At 32.2% G+C, this 5,955-nt stretch overlaps 1 protein-coding gene across 5 annotated transcripts in view; it reads right to left on the bottom strand.

Moving 5' to 3' along the window:
* The window catches only part of GRIK2 (glutamate ionotropic receptor kainate type subunit 2), a 729,530-nt gene that overhangs the window by 151,526 nt on the left and 572,049 nt on the right, over positions 1 to 5,955 (bottom strand). The gene's annotated exons all lie outside the window — the stretch shown is intronic.

Raw genomic sequence — 5,955 nt, 5'->3', positions numbered from 1 at the left:
AAAAAAAAAAAAAAAAAAAAATTAAACAAACTTATAAGAGAATCATGAACAGCCCCATTAAAAATAGGCAAAGGACATGAACAGGCACTTTTCAAAAGACATGCATGTGGCCAAAAAGCATATGAAAAAAGTTCTATATCACTGATCATTAGACAAATGCAAATCAAAACCACAATGAGATACTATCTCATACCAGTCAGAATGGCTATTATCAAAAAGTCAAAAAATAACAGGTGTTGATGAGATTTCGGAGAAAAGAGAACACTTATACACTGTTGGTGGGAGTATATCATTCTGGAAAGCAGTACAGTGATTCCACAAAGAGCTAAAAGCAGTATTACCATTTGACCCAGCAATCTCATGAATGGGTATGTATCCTGAAGAATATAAAGCAATCTACCATAAACGACATATGCATGTGAATGTTTATTGTAGCACTATCAACATAAATGCTCATAAATGACAAATTAAATAAAGAAAATATGGTACATATACATAATGAAATACTATGCAGCCATTACAAAGAATAAGATTATGTCTTTTCTTTTGCAGGAACATGGATAGAGCTGGAGGCTATTATCCCTAGCAGACTAATGCAGGAACAAAAAAACAAATATCACATGTTCTCACTTATACGTGAGAGCTAAATAATAACTATGAGCACAAAGAAGAAAACAACAGACACTGGAGTCTACTTGACAGAGGAGGGTTGAAGGAAGAAGAGCAGAAAAAATGACTGTTGGGTACTAGGCTTAATACCTGGGAGATGAAATAATATTTAGTAATAAAAAACTCCCTCTGACATTTATTTTCCTATGTAACAAAGCTACCCCCAAACTTAAAAGTTAAAAAATAGAATAAAATAAAGATATGAACATGAATGGTCTAACTTTCTTCTTCTGCTGCTTATCTATTATTGGGGTTAGAAATGAAACTCTAATAAGGTTATTTACTCTCAGCACATACCTGTTGAAAAAGATTATAAACACAATTCTGGCAAATAATTTATAAGAAGTAAAAATGTGGTAGGAAGATGTATCATTGTTTCATATCTCAGTCTTATATGCGGTCTAGTTTTCAGGGGCAAAAAAGCCCACCATAATATAAAAAGAACAGAGAGGTTGATACAATCAGTTATTAACTCCTGATGCCAAAAAATGAGGGGATTATTTACATCTCAAATTAAATTAACTCTGCATGCAAAATAGTATCACCAGAGCAGATTAAAAAAAAAAAATTAGTGGCTTGGAATTCTACCTCAAGACATTCTGAATTAATTGGCCTGGCAAGGAGCCTACACTTCAGTATTCTCTTAAAGCTCCCCAAGTGATTCTGATGTTCTCATGTGCTGTCAGTTTGAGAACTGCAGACTTAAACAAATTTCTGTCTTATTATTTATGTATTTAACTCCCTCTTTATTGAGTTATGACTGACAAGTAAAAAGTTGTGTATATTTAAGGTTTTCAACATGGTGTGTTTTTTAATATAAGTGTACTTTGTCTAATGATTCCCATGGTCAAGCTAATTAACATGTCTATCACCTGACATAGTTGCCTATTTGTGTGTGTGTGGTAACACTGAATGTCTTCTTTCTTAGTAACTTTTAGGTATAAAATACATCATTATTAACTACAGTTAACATGTTGTACATTAAATTTTTAGTACTCATTCACAAATAAATATTTTAAGATGTTTAAAATTTAGCAAATAACATACACAAATGAATCACAATAACTCTATCACTCAGAAAAAGGACAATTAATATAAAAGTGAAGACTTCTTATTTTACAGAGTGATATGATTGGCAGTCATGAATAAAATTGTATTTCTATAAGACATTTATGCTATCCAGTCATACTGGTTACAGCACAGCAACATTTCCTGTAATTTTGGTAATTAAAAGATTGTTCCCATAAGTTAAAGCAGTTTTGAACAGAGGATCCTGATAGTCAGTATTCCTAACTTTACTGAGCAATAGTCTAGCATTTATGATGCATATACAGGGAGGTACAACCTATCAAAAAATCAAAAAGTGTATTCATAAATCTTTGAGACTAATATATCTATGGTCTTGTTATTATTTCATTTTAAAATTTGTTTCCTAGGAACAGAGACAATATTACTCATGTATAACCCAAAGCTGAAATTTGAGAAACATTTTCCTAAATTATTTAAGAGAAAGAGAATAGCACCTAAACAAACAAGGCAACTCATGTGAGTAGCTATTTAATACATCCTCCCTATACATCCTTATTGAAGTACAATGAAGAATTTCTAATTGTCATGTTGTAAAAGAATTTTTTTCTGGATAGTGGTTGAAAAGTATTAGAATCTGTATCACAGTAAATATGTGCACATTCAAAGACATCCTGATTTCTAACCATGTGCTGACAAATATTTATTAAAACTCTTCTTATAGACAACCACACTTAACTAGAACACTTGTTGTATAAAATATGAAAAACATTTAAAGAATAATATCTAAAGCCAAACACATCTAAAATTCAAAAAAATTCTAGATAATATTTCTCATTTCTAAATATTTTTCAGTTAATTTTCTGCATATGCACAATGGAACTTTCAAAATGTTTTACCACCAATATAGCAAGAGGAAAATAAAAATTGATTTCAGAAATATTTTTCAATGTGAAAAGCACACTATGGTTGCCATTGTGAGAATTTACTCTGCTAATGTGTGAATCTCTTCACAGTAAATATATTATCAACATTGTTCTAAATAAAAACAATAGACAAGAATTCTGTTTTGCCTATATTTACAAAATTAGGAGCAATCTCTAATGAATGGTATGTTTTTAGATCTAATAAGCACATGTAGAAAACTACCAACTTTTAACATTTTATCTCTCAATGTAAAAGTTACTTATATTCTTGTAGTATACTCAAAACAAAATCACTCAAGCTATCAAAAAAATTATTGCAGGCACGCCACACTAGCAATTCAGACTTCAAAACATATACTATCATCCCAGCATAATTTAATTTTAGAAGATTATTGAACTAGTAAGATCAGAATAAGTGGCAGACTATAAGTAACATGTTATAGCTATATCTGCCCCAATGCTGTAAGGCAAGTGTTTTAGAAAGTTAATATAATCAAGTAGTTGAGGTCTTGTGGGTGAGCCAAAATGATTAATACACAGAGCACTTTTGAGTAATGATAGTTATGCCATGATATCTTTGGTTATTACCTTTATTGAGATACTACAAATCCCTTGGTTATAGCCTTTATAATTAATAATAGTAATAATTCACTTAACCTCTCTGTGGCCCAGTTTCCTCATCTGTTAAATGAGCATAATGATAATTGCTTCCTATCTTCCTTGGAAGTTGTCTGAAGATTAATGAGCTGGAATTTAGAGTGTGCTTTGCAGAGAAAGGCAGTAATAGTTAGAAGAAAAAAAAAAGGACAAAAGAGACAGACAGAGAAAGAGAACACAAGAAAGAAAGAAAAAAATCTCCCCAGAAAAATCCTCTTTTGCTCAGTACCAAAAACTAAAACTTTTTACCTCGGATGGATTAACCTACTTGCTTTACATTTCTAACTTCATTACCTACACTTCAAAATCAATTGACTTTTAACAGAGAATTAAAATGGGAAAGCCACAAAGGGCTCTATGTTTTTGACAAACTTTGACTGCTCTGTAGAATAATAAAATTTTGCACACAATCACACATTATACCTGAAAGCCCCTGTCATATGTTTCCATCAGTGAATGTAAAATCCATTGTGCCAATGGGTAACTGTATGGAATTTGACAAGAGCAGCAAGGTGCTACAATAAAGAAAAGCTAAACATGTGGTGTTGATTCAGGGCACCCATAGCAGATAACAATCAAATTATCATTTTGGGAGGCTGGGAAAACAGGAATCTATGACTATAGGGGAAAATATTATTTCAAATTATATGTTGTATTTGTAGTGACTTGGAAGATAGAAAATGAATTAATAATCTTTTGGATTAGCCAAAAGATAGCCAAACAAAATGACAAAACATTCAAAGTACCAGCTGGCTTGTTTTAGCTACATGTAAGGTAGCACAAGAAAGTGATAAAAGAGTAATCAGAACAACAGCAAGGAGATGGAGAAGGAAAAAGGGGATAAGCAGGAGAGGAAAATAATATTAAAAAGAACTGACATCTTTGCAAGCTGAATTTAGAGGTAATGTAGAGGGTATAAAACTTGCATGGTTGGATAACAAACATATTTCTAATTTTCAGTGTTGCAAGCCAGCGAAAGTTCTTAAAATTGTCTCAATATAGCCACAAGCCTTAATTAAGAATCAAATTAAGCAAGTTGCCTTAGACGCTTTCTTAAAACCTCTGAAAAAGTCAAGGCGATACCTTGTAGATTTTCTCATTTGGATAAAGATCGTCTAGTCCAAAGTAGCAATAATTCAGTCTGAAGAGAGACATATCTTTAAAAGAAGAGTGTGTGTGGCCTTTACAGTATAAGTAAATTCAATCAGACACATTTAAAGGTTAAGCAGAAATTGTACTGGTCAAAGCACTATCACCCTGGTGTAGAAGGAACTGAGTCTATAAATATAGAAACTTGGGTTCTCAAGTTTCTGTGAGAAGGACAGTTGACTTGGAAGACAAAGGTTTATGTTACATGTCACTAAGTTTTTGGCTATTTGTTAAGCAATATTTTTGTGGCAATTGCTAATTCACACAAACTCACGACATGTAAGTTGAGTGCCAGGAACTAGAGATACAAAAGTGAATGATATACATTCATTCAATTCCTATTCTCTTGCTGTGCAGTAGAGTGTGAAAACATACAGGAACCAAGAAAACACATCTTGGATTAGTAATTTAACAATAATTTAAGTTAAAAAATGCTTTAAAGAATGTAAAAGAGGAGCACTGTACCCAGACTGGGTAGATTTCAGAATGAAAAGGGTCAGGAGAGTTGACCTGGAATAAGTGATACATGGATTAGAATCTAAGGAATAAAGAGAATATAACCAATTAGGTTGGTAGAGAAGGATGGGGATGAAAAGGAGCATAATGGGCATTGGAGAAAGATGGAAAAGTACAGGATGTAACACAGGGCTAGTAATACATCAGTTTGGATGGAGCTTACATTTTTAAAATATGTGCCAACATTTTGTTTAATGACCATACAAAAGAGCATGTGTTTCTACCTCTGACACTATATTTTTTAGATGGACATACTGTATTAGTACACATAATAAAGTCAGAAATTTCAGGTAGGGCAAATCCAGACAAATAATTTCTAAAAATTGGAAAAATTTAGTCATGGATTACACAACAAGGGTATTTGGTATCATTTTGTAAAACATGACTTACTTCAAAAATAAGGAATTCTCAAAAGAGGCGATAACACCTACAGACTAGAGCTGAGTGATTTTTGATCCTATAATGTATAGGCTTCCATTCTCCTAGTCTTTATATTTCAGAGAGAAAATAATGTTCTTGTTGCTTGGTAACATGTTGCATAATGGTTAGCCCTGGGTTGAAATTTCCTTTCTGGTATACCAAATTCCCAGATTCCAAGTATGTTTTGACTCCTTCTTTAATGTTTAGCAATAAAATTCCTGGACTGTCATCTATTATACTATCTAAATATGATTAAGAACATGCTAGTGGTATCATAGTTTTCTATTGCTTACATTAAAATAACACAAGAAACACTATCTCCTATTTTTAATTTCTTTTTCCAGTCATAGCTTTATATTTATCTCTGAGGAGTTTGTGTGGTATGTAGTGGATCTAGAAAAAAAGAAGGAATAATTTTTCTTGAAGATAATATACTTTGGGCACCTTGAGCTCAGAGAACAAAATCTATTATGGTCTTTGGAAATGGAATTATTCAGTGTTGAAGAGCAGCTATGTAACTCTGCTATGTCTTTGCAATACTAAGGATTTATATCCTGTAACACCGGATATCTTGAGCCAGTTTTTCTTTTTT

This window comes from Cebus imitator, unplaced genomic scaffold (assembly GCF_001604975.1).
Source record: "Cebus imitator isolate Cc_AM_T3 unplaced genomic scaffold, Cebus_imitator-1.0 Scaffold245, whole genome shotgun sequence".
NCBI classification, from domain to species: Eukaryota; Metazoa; Chordata; class Mammalia; order Primates; family Cebidae; genus Cebus; species Cebus imitator.
Note: the sequence above shows the minus strand (reverse complement) of the source record. Positions and strands in the feature narration are given on the sequence as shown.